Here is a 15,052-nt window from a genome sequence, read left to right on the forward strand (position 1 = left end):
TTCCTGCAGCTTTGTGCTGGTTGCTGGCATCCATCATTTAAAAAAAAAAAAAAAAACAAGCTAAAACAGCTGACAATTTTATTTTCACATTTTACAATATAAGCGAAAACTGTACTTTTTAAAAATACTACTTCTCCCCTCTAAAACTCTTCTGTTATTCTCATCATGCAGCTAGAAAACACTCAGGTTCAACACCGTGGTCTCCTGGGGAAACAGAATAAGAAATACAAAACTGATAAAGAGCTGATCTGCCCTTATCTGTCTGGATGAGTCATGTCAGGCGAGGAGGCACTGTCATAGAGCAAGAAGGAGGTCTCATCATTGGCAGCCCAGGAATCGTGGGCATAGTGGCCTCCCGTGGGCAGCCTCATTCCAGAAGCAGGAGCTGTGGGCATCATCCCAGGAGGAGCAGGGCCCATCGTTGGCATCATGGAGAGCCTCCCATGTGGGGTGCAGGCACCACGCCAGGACGAGGAGGACCCGGGAGACTGGGGGTAGGGAGGTGGAATCATGGCCCCTGCAGAAGGAGGAGCAGAGACTGGAGCTGGGGGTACCTTTCCTTGCTGAAATGCAGCCGTTGTTCTGTCAATCAGGCTCTGGCCAGCTCCTCCATCCATTTCTGGTAGTAGTCCCTCACATTCCTACCGTTTCTACCATGGTAGTATGTCTTCCTCACAGAGATTCATGAGTAAGATAGATATCACAGTAGTCACAATAAAACTTAGGCATGCTGCTCCACAGGCTGTTGGCTATCCAGTTCCCAAATCCATCAGTATTAGGGGAAAGGCATTACACTATCCTATCTTTATATGTGGTAAGACCCAAAATTTGCATGTTAAAAAGATAAAAACAAAACAAAAAACAAAAACACAACATATAGTTTTGGCATGTTGCTATATGCCTGTGATCTCAGCTACTAAGGATGCTGAGGCAGGAGGATTATATGACTTTGAGCTGTGTGAGTAACATAATCAGATCCTGTCCCAAGATGAAAATTACAAATAGATACACCTGTAAACATTCCAACAGGTAAACATATATGCAATCGAATAGAATCCATCTCTTTAAAGAATCCTGGTCAGAAACACACGCAGTACTATAAATATTCAGTAGTTTTTTTCCTAGATTCCTGGTTGTAACTTTTTTCTTGGTAGGTTTCTTCATGTTCCAAGATGTAAACTGAAGCAGCTTACATCTAATTTTTCTATTAACTAATTTTTCTATTAAATAAAGCACTAGGTTTTGCCTTTAGGGTTTTATCCCTAGAACTGGTTCTGAATAGAAATGCTAAAGTTAGCTTCCGGACAAGAGACTGGAGTCTTTCACCAGTCTTGCTGGGCTCGTGGAAGCCATGTTTGTCTTTTCTTTTCTGGCTTTTAAAGATAGAGTCTCAGGTAGTCGATGTTTTCCTCAGACGCGCAATGTAGCCAAGGCTGGCCATGAGCTCACAATCTTCCTGCCTCTGCTCCCTAAGGGCTGGAATTATTGGCATGGCCTCCTTTTCTCTTTTTATCAGTCACACAGAGTGTCATGGCAAAGAAGAGAAGCAGGGAGACTATTGTCCACTAGGAATTTTAGAGATTTCTTCAGATTGCCATCATGTTGGTCATCCAGCTGCTTTCTTTGATAAGTACGTTTATGTGAGGTCTTAGGCAAATTAAAAAACCTTGATCTTGCCACACTTTTTAAACTCCTGGGAAAAAAAAAAAAGAACATCTAATAATTTCCAAGGAAAATCAGGCCTGTCAAATATCATTGTTAATTCATAAAGGGCATTGACTGTTCAAATGGGCAAATGTAAGCATCCGATGGCTGTTTCCAAAGTTGGTTCTTAAGGGAGTTTGAATCTGTATTTTTCTCAGCTGTGTGGACTTGAACCAGTTAAATCTAATCCTGTGGAGATAAATTTGGTTTTGCATAACTTAGAGCATTTAAAAAAAAAAAAACAGCTCATGACAGAATATTCCTCTCTTACTGCTTTACAGCACCCAAGTATTTCACTTTTCTCTTAGGGCTAGAAAGGAAGGGATTTGAGTCACACATCGTAGGCTAATGTGTCATAAGCTTTCACATGGAGAAAGCACGCTCTTATTATGATAATGTTAATAATGCTTTCCATGTACTACATTTTAGCTAACATTAGTCCTAATTGAGAGGGAAAACAAAAAATACTCTAAAACTAATTTTTCAAAGTAACAAGACCAGAGCGGCTAATCAGGTTTGGAAGCGGGGTTAATGGCGCTATAATCAGATTGATTAGCCGTTAGACGTCTGATGTGGAAAGCATGTCATGAAGTAATGAGGGAGACCGAGTGCAGACGCCCTCTTGACTGTGTCCTTTCTCTTCTATGTCATACGTTGCTCAGGGCCTTTACCTCAACTTCAAAGCACAGATCCAAGACATCTACCACATGACAATTTTTATTTCACTTTATTTATTTTTTTAAATAAACCCAGCTTTTCCAAGTAAGACAGAAGAGGTAGGAGGAGGAGGACCATTCCTTACTGTGAAGGCAAAGGTGGTTTTATTTGGTTATTTGTTTATGTGAGGCTGGCCGCCCATGATCCGGCTGCTGACTTGGGGGCAGACATCTTGCTGCTTTGGGTATTTTCTTTATGTTTAAGTGTGTTTCTGGCTGAATTGTTTCATGTACGGGGTGTGGCATGGCAACAGGGGACTTGGCACTTGGTAAGACAGGATGAACTTAAGCGTCAGCTTTTCACAAAGGATAAATCCCTCCCAGCATCCTTGCACTGAGAAAGGCTGGAAAAAGCCCTTAGTAGGGCATCTGGTCTATAGGGTTTTTCTATAGGACAGTTCCTAAGGGTACGCTGATAGTGGACAGGTGATTCAGCTGGCCTGCCTTCAGAGGCCTAGCAACATCTTACGTCATTACTGGCTGCCAGGTGCACCAGGTATGTGTGTGTGTGGGAGGGTGGCTGGGATGAAAGAACCCAGCCACACCCCCAGCTCTCTCCCTCTGTCCCTCCCCCCTGTCATGGGGCACTCCCTTTTTCCCCACCCCCTACCCTCAGAGCCCACTCACTCTATCCCTTCCCCAGTCTCCCTCTCCCTTTCCCACAAGCAATCTCCTATAGATGAGATCTGTATGTAATTCCTCAGGGGGTACACCTTGAAACAGCACCCCATTGTGCCCCCTCCAGCCCTGTTATCTACCCTCCCACCCCTGCCACTCCTTCACTGAGAAAGGCTGGATAACTGCAAGTTCTTGGCGGAGCATCTGGGTTTTATGTAAAACAGTGCAAAAGTCACTGACAGAAGTCAGAGGTAAGTTATATCATAGATTGCTTGTATTTGGTCACAACAGTGAAGGAAGTAACCAATAGGTCTTCTGAAAACCTCCAAAGACTCCTCAAATCCTGGAAAGTGTGGCCAGCGTCATCAGTGTGATGACCGTGTACTCACAGCCTCTGTCTTTGTACCAAAACAGGTTGTTGAAGTAGCAGGTTGTAACCTCAGATTCAAGTTTTCAAAGGTTACTAAGGAGGAAGAACTGAGAAGCTGACCTTTATAATAGTTAAATATTTCTGTTCTGAGAAAAGATTCTGTTGTGAGCAGAAAGACAAACCAAGGATGGGAGAAAGCATAATGCAAGTTTGTGATGGAGTTCTGTATCCAAGACACACAAAACTTTTTTTTTTCTTTTGAAAAATTTTTTATTTAACTTTTATTAATTACACTTTATTCATTTTGTATCCCCCCATAAGCCCCTCCCTTCTTCCCTCCCGGTCCCACCCTCCCCCAAAACTTTTAAACGTAAACAGTAAGAAAACAACGACTCAATTAAAACTGGAGGTAAGATTTTAGCAGACACTTCACCAAAGAAGATAGGTGAATGACAAATGAAAAGATGCTCAGAGGCTGGGCATAGTACCTGCCTATAATAACAGAACTTGGGAGAAAGAGACATGAGGATTTTAGCGAGTTTGAGTTCACAAGGCCATACTGTTCCACATAGGAAGTTCTAGCCTAACCAGGGCTGCAATGAGAAACTTGGTGAAGAAGAAGAAAAAGAAGACAAAAAAGAGGAGAAGGAAGAGGAGGAGGAGGAAGAGGAGGGAAAAGAAAAAAAATAAGTAAATAAAAAGAAAGAAAGCAGACTATATTGGCATATGCCTTTAATTCCAGCACTTGGGAGGCAGAGGTGGGTGGATATCCAGGCCAGCCTGCTCTACATAGTGAATTCCAGGACAGCCAGAACTATATAGTGATATATAGTGAGACCCTGTCAAATTCTAAACCACAGATACCACCAAATGCTGACAAAGATGTGAGGGAGCAGGAATCCATATTCGGTGCTAAAAGAAATGCAGAATGGTGCAGCCACTTTAGAAGAACAGTTTGGCATTTTCTTAAGGAGTAAAAATTATCTTACTTGTTTGCCTGAAAGAATAAAAAATTCATGTCTGCAACAAAAACCCAAACCTAGAAGTTTACAGCAGCTTCATTCATAATTGCCAACTGGCAACAATCGTAGATTCTTTCAGCAGGTGAACTGATAAATAAACTGTGGCACATTAGTCAGCGGGTGCTAAAAAAAAATGCTAAAGGGAAACGGCTGTCACCCAGGAAAAGGCATGGAGGAAACTGAAATTCTCATTACTAAGTCTAAGAAACTAATCTGAAAAGGTTACACGCATGTCAGCAATGTGACACTCTGGGAAAGTCTATGAAAATAGTAAAACAAAACATAATGGAAACGAATGGTTGTCAGGGGTTATGTGTGAGGACCGGAAGAAGAAATAGGAAAAGAACAACAGAGCTCTTAGGACAGTGAAGCTATTCTGTACAGTGTTGAAATGCCGCGTAAGTATCATTGTACATTCAGCAAACAGGACAGGCTGTGACCCTTAGGCTAAACTACTAACTTTGGCAATGATCTGGTAACGATGTGTCATTGCAGGTTCATCAGTTGCACACTGATAAAGGATCCTGAAAATGGGGGGAGATGAGGCATGTTCGGGGGTCAGGCATCACATGGGACAAAACCAGAGGGAAACAGAAGGAAGCTGAGAGTTCAGGGATTGGGTAAGAAAGCCATTTCAGATATTCAGGCTCAACATTCGGATATGGGATTTGAGGCTAAAGATGTTGGAGGCAGTGGGAAGGGATGAGAGATAAGCTCGGATAAGAAGTAGGGTTGTCAAGGCAGCATAAGCATGGGAAAGCTTAATCCAATGTGCAAAATTTGGATGCTGAAGATGCACCAAGGGATGTGCCGTACCTGAGCGTCTCTGGCTTCCTGGCAGGAGGCACCCTCCCATCAGCAGAGCCTGAGTGCCCCAACCCCCTTCTAGGCCCTCTCCTTGGCCCTCTAGGTTCTCATTTGCTGGGAGCCAACTTCTCCATCCTCCTACCTGGTGGATGTGCTCAAAAGCAACAAGGTGCATGGAATTCTCTGTTTCGAAAGTGCTCCATTTTCTAGAGTTTGGTCCAGAGCAGGAACACTCGGCAAAGGTGTAGGGGATGGGAACTTTGAGCTGACCTTGGGGACTCTCACCTTTTAGCCTCCCATCCCCACCTAGCCCACTAGAGTATTTTTTTTAAACTTACTTTATTTTAAAATACGTATGTTTGGGGGACTTTTCCTCCCATCCCTATGCTCCTGGAATAATGACTCGTGCGACTCAAAATATTATTTACAAATACCTAGGCCATATAGCTAGGCTATTATCTGACTATCTCATAAGTTAATAACCCATTTATAGTAATCTACATTCTGCCACATGGCTGGTTACCAGTGTTCAGGTACCAAGTGTCTGTCTTCCTCACATCTTGCTGGTAGAAACTCCCGTGCCTGGCTCTATCCCAGAATCCTTTTGGCCTGCTAGATGCCCCATCTCCTATTTCCTGCCCCAGCTATAGGCCATCGGATTATTGACAGGTGAAGTTTTCATTCAGACACAAGATATTCTTTCAATATATGTTTGGCCATATGTTCCTGTGTATGGACAAGTATAAGCACAGTGCCTGAGGAGGCCAGAAGAGGTTGCTGGACCCTCTAGAGCTGGAGTTACAGGGAGTTGTAAACTGCCCTCTGTTGGTGCTGAGAATCAAAATTGGGTCCTCTGCAAGAGCAGTACCTGCTTTTCACTGCAGAGCTCTCTCTCTAGCCCCAGAACCACTGCATTTGCCACTCTCCTGCAACCTGTATGGCACCCCAGCAAAGCACCTTTACTTAACAGTGTGATATCTATTCTTGGTTGTCAACTTTGCTACATCTGGAATTAACTAAAAAAACAAGACAAAACAAAACAAAACAAAACAAAAAACCCAAATGACTGTGTCTTATTCTTTCCAGTGTCATTCTCTGTGGTCAGTTTTGAAATGATGTTTTCATTAGCAGCTTTACTTGACTTCTAAGTAGGACCTGGTGTCAATAGGCAGGTGCTAGTGAGCTTCCTGTGAGGAGAAGGTTCAGGGCATGGCAGAGATCAAACTCCTTCAAGAAGGCTGTGGACCACATGAAAGGGAAACCCATGCTCACACTGGAAAAGGCTGCTCCAGGTGGACAGGGGCCTATGTGGCTGAAGTAGATGGTGTTGCTAAGGCTCTAGGCCCTACCACACCAGCATTGACACGAGTGTTCAGACCGTGATACTGTCTCCCAACAACTTGGCTCAAGTCACTGGAGGGATATTTGTGTGTGTGTGTTTGTGTGTGTTATTTAGTAAGATGGGTTGGGTGAAATGACTAGCCATTTGGTTAAAACAAGGTGTTTCTGCCTTCTTACTGCAGCAAAAAAGTGAAAAGAAAGAAAAAAAATGCTAGAAATAAACATAAAAGAATTTAAAAGTCAATCTGATGTTAGATCTAGATCTCCAATGGCTATCTAAGACATAGTGTGTGTGTGTGTGTGTGTGTGTGTGTGTGTGTGTGTGTGTGAGACAATTTTACCATGTCACTCTGGCTGGCCTGTAACTCACTAGTAGACCAGGCTGGCTTCCAACACAAAAAGACAGAGATCCCCCAGTCTCTGCCATCCTAGTACTGGGATTAAAGGCTTGAGATATGTTTTTTAGGGTTTTACAATTTCATTAAGAAAGGACTTACAACTCAGGAGGAATAAAGAGGACACAGCACGGGACAGCTGGAGAGGTTAAGAAAAAAATACAAATAAATTGAAAGCACAGAGAAAACGACCAAGTGCATGGAGTAATTAAATAAATGCCAATCAGAACAATAACATTTTCACCTATTTGACACCAAAGATTATGGACTTCTAATCCTCATTTCTCTCTTACTTTGGTGCACCAGTGCCTACCACATGCTAAAGGAGCTCACGTTCCTCCTCCGAGGTACACCTCAGTCCACCCAGGCGTGTCAGCAAGGGTGCAGCGTCAGGATAGTCAGCGCAGCCTGGTTTGTGGAGAGGTCACCCAGGTGTTCTTTAGTGCCGGACCAATTAAGTAGGTCGTGGTCTGGATTAAAAACCACGGGGAACCTCGCTAGGGTGTGATGGAAACAGGTGGCAACAGGCATCACCCCCAGAAGGCCTTGTTCACAGATAAAACTGTCAGGATTGGAAATCCCAGCAAGATAGAAACTCTCCTTCCGGGGTAGCAAGGACAGACGGCTCCACTTTGTGCTCAGGAGCCCCGTGATGACCCTCTCCACTGAGGTGGTGTTGAGAGCTTCCGTCATGAGGGCTTTCAACAATATGGTCACCTCTCAAGGGAGGCTTACCATACTCTCTAAAGTTGCCCTGAGGTAAGTATCTTTATTCATTTTCTTCAAAGTGTTTGTAACTTTGAAGTTCAAAACATTTGTTCTCTGTTTTGATTTATTTTACGGCTTCACTTGAGTGTGGGTCTCGTAGAACAAAACCTTGTTCGTCTGTTCACCCCTCCTAGCGTTATGGGATGCATGTGTGAAGAAAAAAAAAAGAGACTGAGACAAAGACTGAAAAGAATTATCCCACTTCATAAAAATTAATATTAATAACAGGGAATGTAAGGATATAATAGAAAAAAGAAGTGTGGAAAATCTGGACCACATTGTTGACAGCACTTGCCTGCGAGGAGGGAGCACGAGACACCTCTGTTGTTTACATTTCTCTAGTATTTGAATTTTAAAAAGATGAACGTTTGATGTTTTTTTTTTTTCAAATTTATTTTAATAAGGAATACAGCTAGCTCTGGGTAGGGGTGTGGGTGTAGCTCTGTGACAGAGCCTTTGCCTAGCATGGGCTGCAGGTTTGATCTCTAGCACCACAAAACATCAACGAACAGAAGCAAGTTTTAACTACAAGAAGTGGGCGGGGCTTGAGGACCCAGCTAATGAAAGCAGTGGGCGGGGCTTCGAGGCTTCGGGAGAATCGCATCCAAATCTTCCAGGCTGTCAGCAGCCGCTAGCTGTGTGGGATTTGTTCAGCCGGTGAACTGTACCGCAGCCAAGAAATTAACTCCTTAGTAATAGTTAAACAAATTTAAAATTAAAAAATGAATATTTAAATGGTTGATTCGGTATTGGAACAGTTTTTGAGCATGTTTGGAACAACCTGGGAATGAGAATCTACTTTTTTTCCAGCATAAGACTCACAGCATTTGTGTTCAGATCAAGCTTTTAGAAAAAAAAAAAAAAAAAAGGCACATCGAAACTTGATACTCTGGAAAATCTAAATCAAACATTTAGTTAAGGGGAAAAAAACCATTATTGATTTTTTAAAATTAAGTATATGTTGAAATTGTAGTATTTTGGACATACAGTACTGAGTTCATATATAAAATGATTAATTTCACCTATTTGTGAAAATATGGCTGCTAGAAAAATTTAAAATTGCACAAATGATTCAAATTTCATTCCTGTTGGATCTTTAGGTGGAGGAAGCTGGAATCGGGAGAAGGCTTGAGAAATGTGAGGAGGCTGATCTGGGGATCTTCAAGGCTTGGGCTGGCTCCTGGGATGCGTCCTGGAGCCTGGGGCTGATCCGCTAGACAGAACAACCTGTGTGATCCCTCAGGGTTAGTTCTCCTAAGCTCCGCCCCCTCCAGGCAGCCTGTTTCGGCCTTCCATGTCTACCTGATTGCTGCCACCCAGGTGAGCTGGGCCTCACCCATCGCTTCACTCAAACAGCAAAAGCTCAATCATCCAAAGCAGAATATCCTAGAAGCGAGAGGAAATAGGACCCACCCCTGAGGAGCGGCTGCCGGAAGGCGGCAGAAGCACCGTATTGGCCTGTACCAGGTGCCCTGCTCTTTGAGTGGGGGCCGTGGAGTAAGGGCCTCCTCACAGCAGTCACTGGGCTCCAACACCCCGTCAGTCATGCGCTCGATATGTTATGCAGGCGTGAGGACCTGAGTTGGTGTCACTTGCCACCCATGTTAAAAAAAAAAAAATGATGGATGCAGCAGTGTGTGCCTGGAGAGATCTTGGGGCTTGTCCGGCCTGTCAGACTAGCCGAATAGGTGAGCTTCGATGAGTGAGATACCCTGTCTCAGAAAATAAATTGGAGAGGGGCTGGAGAGATGGCTCAGCAGCTAACAGCACTGGCTGTGCTTTTAGAAGACCTAGGTTCGATTCCTAGCACCCCCATCATGGCTCACAACCATCTGTAACCCCAGTTGAGGGAGATCTGATGTCTTCCTCTGGCCTCTTCTAGCTCCGGGTACACACCTGCTATCTAGACATGCATGTAAGCAGAACATTCACATACATAAAGTGAAATTAAAATAATAATAACAATAAGGTAGCACGCAATACAAGAAGACATCCAATGTTGCCTTCTGGTCTCAGCACAGCCATAAACACACTCACACTCACACACACACACAGAGCGATATGAACAGCCAGACATGGTGGCACACACCTGTAATACCAGTGTTCTGGAAGCCAGAGCAGCAGGAACATGAGTTCAAGGCCAGCCTGTGCTACATATGGAGACCTTGTTTCAAGAGAAAAAGAAAAAAAGTAAGAACACAGAACATTTGATATTCTTATGAAAAAAGACTCTTATTTTGTACACTCCCCTTGGTAGGGATGAAAACCACTCACAGGCTCCTGACACCATCCAGAGCACGGTCTTTGAAACAGCCTAGAGCCTGGTGTCTCCCCTCCCCACCCCGCACCCTTTGCCCCACCTGCCTCTACCTGGGCTGCCAAGCCGGCCATTGACTGAACAGCACTTAGAGCTTGGAATGCAGTCTCACTCAGCCACCTCTTTTCTTCACCCTGAGGGAAGGCCTGAGACTCAGCCCCCCACCCCCTTTCCCTCCTCAGGTGCTGCCAATGTGTTTGTGGGGCCCGCTTCAGAGCTGAGGCTGTTGGGAAATGGAATTTAGAGCAAGATCCTTTCGAGAGGCTCAGTCTTACAGAGCCTAGGCATGACATGCCCGGGGGGGGGGGGGCTACAGAAGGGCTCTGACCACTGCCCATCACCCAGGGATGATGGACCCTGGGAGCCTTGCAAGCTCTTATGCTTCTTGTCTTTTTCCGATTGAATTGTTTACACTGCTGTTAGAACTTGGTTATTGTGCACTATCTTCATTCTCAAAGGGCTAAAAAAATATATATATAAATAACTGCCTTAAAAATGTGTTTAGCCTTGTCTTTGCTAATGCTACTAATGTATAATATGGCTATAGGTTTTTATAAGCTGTAGACTTTTTATAAATCAAATCGTACAGGAAACTGTTATGCTCTATAAAGGTACACCATAAAAAGGTCAAAATGGACCCTGTCTCATTATGGACTGCGTTTATGATTTTTTAAGGCGCCAACATAACAGGGATGAAACCTAAAGTCATAGTATTTAATGATTAAGAAATTCAAGTTAATAGTCAGTCACCTTATAAATGATCAAATCCTTTAATGTGTCCAGAAATATATTTGTAATCCTGCTAAGAATCAATGTAATTAATTACAAGATTAAGCTTTATTTAGCCTCCTGTACATGTTTTTCAAAGTTAAACAGAAAGTAATTAGAAACAAGCCAAGTTTGTCTAGTTAGATCTCCTTGAGAGAGAGGTGGTGGTCCTCAAACGCCTGCAGAATATGGCATAAGGGTAGATCATGACATTCTGTTGTATGTTTGCAAGGTATAGTTTAGAGCAGACAACTAAAGACAGACAAAGATTAACCCAGATAAGCTAGTCCTCGAGCCTGTCAGAGACCCGCTGAATATGGCATTTAATATGCTTAAACTTATGATGACAAACAGAGACCTCCAAATCTGTTATTGTAACAGCAGCTCCCCAAGGTCTCTGAGAAGATACGGATGGACACAATGACAGATGACTCCAGCCCTGAATTGTGGTACACTAACCACTGGGTAAACTGCCCCAATGCCTCACCCGCTGCCAGGGCCCAGCCTGAATGTGGACAAACTGGACCTGGAGAGTTATTGTCTCACGTTGCTGAAGACGAGGAGCTCAGTCCCCCATCTTCTTCCTCCGCAGAAAAATCCTCTCATATTCTGTGCCTGATGGCCAGACTGCCTCTGCCTGTGTTGCCATGGAGACCTCAGGAACCTGGAACAACTGTCTAGGTAGTGGACTATGGACTAGTTTGGAATTTTGATTGACACATAGATTCATTGAAATTGCAATTTATCCTCCTCGGGTCTCTGATCATATTGATGGCTAAGCTAAATGGCAGATTGACAGCTAGAGAATTGGTAATTAGCTCCTTACCCCAAGGTAATCCACCATGTTAGTTCATTAGTCAGTTCATTAGCTAGTTAAGGCTATTAGGTACTAGATCTCTTATTTAAAAAAAGGCAAACAGGCTTGCCTTGATCACACACCTTATGTTAAAATGTAAACATCTTCAGATGCCCTCTCAGTCCTTTTCGTGTATAAAAATCAGGCCTTTAGCCTCATTCTCTTAGAAATGCTATACTAGGTCTCCACACAGTCTGCCTTGTCACCAGACTCAGAAAAGCAGGTCTCGGATGTCAATTTTTACTATTCCTTTACTAAAGGACAGTGACCGCTCCCAGCAGTTTCACCTGTGTTTCATGGTAAATAATTGGATAGGAAAAAAAAAAAAAAAGATGTAAATCTTATGTAAGGCCTAAGGACATGGAAGCTTAAGTTATGAGGACCTAAAAAGTATTTTTAGGGTCTAAGAAGGTGTTCTAAGGTTAACAAGTGCAGACGAAAGCCTAGAGAGATACAGGAAGGTAATTTAAGGTATATATATATAAAGCCTAGGTGGTTTTAAGAAGGTGATTTAAGGTATTTTTTAAAAAGCTTCAGATTTCTTCTGCTGCTGTGCTGCTGTTGTTTTAAGACTGCTCAGAGCTTCGACACTGATCACTGGCGCTCTGATTTTTCAGTCTAGCTCTGGCAAACCATTACACCACACAATCTGCTATCACAGTTCTAAGCTCAAGATTTTAAATTTCCTTTGGTCTGTCTTTTAAGCATAGGCTTAAAAAGTGTTTCTCATTGTGCTAAAGTTACATACATGCAGTCTTCTGGATAGAGGGAAAGAGCCCCCCTTTCAGGATGTACAGTCGTGCTGAAAACCAGTATCAAGTGAGATTTTGCGCCTTCTACCTCACAGAAGGCTTCTGCCTTTCCTGAGCTCACCTTAAAGAGAGTTCGTGCTGTTAACCCCAAAATCACTTCCCAAGCCTGCTTGGCTATGACACAAAGATGTGTGTCCACTGCCTTTTTCTACAATGTGTATTTCACCGCAGATTGCAAACAATAGTGATAAGAGCATGTTTAGAACCTATCATCTTTGTAAACCTGAAAGGGATTCTTGTAAGCTACAGAAAATCCACCCGCATCCAACTCTCAGGTCCAATGGACTCCAGATAACTACTGTCAATAATCAGCCTAAGTTTCCCACCTCTTCCACAGGATGGGATTCCTCCCCCTTTCCTGGGTTTGGTATTGCCCTCCCCACAACTACCAAAACCATGGACGCAAAGATTTTTTTTTTCTCCCTAACCTACTTACTTTGTCTTCTGCCCATATATGTGTTCCAGTGTCCTGTCAGGGTCCAGGTGTTTCCTATATCCAAGAGAGCTCCAAAACAGCTACCCCAGGCCCTGCAGTCTGACCTCCCGGACTGCTTCAGCTGGGCCCGCATTTTCCTTCCTAGCCACAGATGTTCTCACAGATTCTGGACAGCAGAGAAAGTTTCCTTATGGTCCCCAAAGATGTCGTGGCCCCCACGTCCGCAGGAATCAGTCTTCCTGAGCACAGCGTCCTCACTCCAGCCTCACCACCCCTTCCTAGTTTGTCATTTTAAATTAAACAGCAAGGGAGGAATGTTAGTGTACAGGCGACCCCCGCTAGCCTGCCTTCAGGGTCCTAGCAACCTCTTGCATCATCGCTTGCCACCTCTGCCAGGTGCACACCAGGTGTGTGCCGGATAAAAAAGACCCGCCTGCCACCCTGCGCTCTCTTTCTCTCCATTTCTCCGTCTCTGTCTCTCTCAGTCTTTCTCTCGACCCCTCTATCTCTCTGCTCTCCCTCAGTCTGCAGATTTTCTCTCTCTGTCCTTCACTGCCCCCATGGCTCTGTCCCTATCTGTCTGTCTGCCTGTTTACATATCCAACCATCTGCCCCCTAACTCTTCTCCCCTTTCCTTCCCCCAAATAAACTTCTTTATACCAGATATGTGGCGCTTGAGCCTCACAGCATTCTGATCTACATTTTGTAGATGAGGCCACTGGGGCTCAGAGAAATTTGCTCATACATGTCTACATAGCCAGTAAACTTGTGCAAGAGCATTCAGCTCTGCCTGCCTCAGTGACCACAGCTTTAACAATTTTGCAATAACCATCCAGGAGCCCACACCTAAATGGCTCTCTTAATTTTTACTTTCTAAAACAAAAACAAAAAGAAACAAACAAACAAAAGCTACCTTAGCTGGGCAGGGGTGGTGCATTCCTTTAATCCCAGCACTCAGGAGGCAGAGGCAACCAGATCTCTGTGAGTTCAAGGCCAGACTGGTCTACAGAACTAGTTCTAGGATAGCCAGGACTATACAAAGAAACCCTGTTTCAAAGATAGACAGATAGATAGTTAGATAGACAGACAGACAGATAGATAGATAGATAACTTTTACTTCCTTACCTATTTTGAAAGGACACCCTGCCCTCAAAACACTAATGTCTTAGAAGATCTGACAAAAAAATGTGGTGGGCTAGAAACTGGAAATATGGCTTTAATGTAGTCTCTAAAAAATATTTACATCTATCTATCTATCTATCTATCTATCTATCTATCTATCTATCTACCTACTGTGTGTTAAGGTGTGCATGCATACATTTGTGCATGTGTGTGTGTGCTCCTGCCTGTACCACAGTATGCCTGTGGAGGTCAGAGGGACAGCTTGCAGGATTTGCCTTTATTCCTGCCCCCTGTGGGTTCTAGAGATGGAACTCAGGTCAACAGGCTCGGCTGCAAGCTTCATTCTCCACTGGGCCACCTCACCACTCTCCTTTATTTGAATTCTTTATGAAGCTTTACCATACAAAATTAATCCGATCCGTGTTACCATTCTTATGACTCCTTAAATGGGAACACTGTCTGCAGGTCAGAGATTTGACCCAGGACATGGTAAGTCCACCATCTTTCTGTGTCTCTGACTCTGTGTGTGGCTCTGACTTTCTGTGTGATAGTAGCATGTCATTGACTCAAGTTTCCTTAGTGAAAACATTTGGACTAACTTTCTCTCCCTCTCCCCCTCCCCACTTTTCTCTCCCTCTCTTTCTCTTTTCTATTTAACCTCACAGCCCCCAAAGGAAACTTTCTGAAATAATTTCAGATTCCCCATTAGAGTCCATGTTAAGCAGAGGCGAAGCTCTGCCTTGAGTTTTTGCACTCCTTCAGCCCTGCCTCCCACCTGCCATGTCTCCCCTTCCCTCATCTTTTCTGGGCTAGGTCAATGCACTGGTTACCTTTCTTGATTCTGTGTCAAAAATACCTGATAACAAAGCAACCTGAGGGAGAAAAGGGTTGTTTTGGCTCATGGTCAGGGATCAGAGCCCATTGTGGTGGGCAGACTTGGTGGCAGGGGCTGCTTATTTCATGGATCAGGAAGCAGAGACAGCGCAACGTTGGTTCACAT

At 43.8% G+C, this 15,052-nt stretch overlaps 1 pseudogene; it reads right to left on the bottom strand.

The window, feature by feature from the left end:
- Window positions 1-254: 254 nt before the first annotated feature.
- On the bottom strand, window positions 255-729 carry LOC110548279 (U1 small nuclear ribonucleoprotein C-like; annotated as a pseudogene).
- Window positions 730-15,052: the final 14,323 nt, after the last annotated feature.

Source organism: Meriones unguiculatus, chromosome 20 (assembly GCF_030254825.1).
Source record: "Meriones unguiculatus strain TT.TT164.6M chromosome 20, Bangor_MerUng_6.1, whole genome shotgun sequence".
Classification (NCBI taxonomy): domain Eukaryota; kingdom Metazoa; phylum Chordata; class Mammalia; order Rodentia; family Muridae; genus Meriones; species Meriones unguiculatus.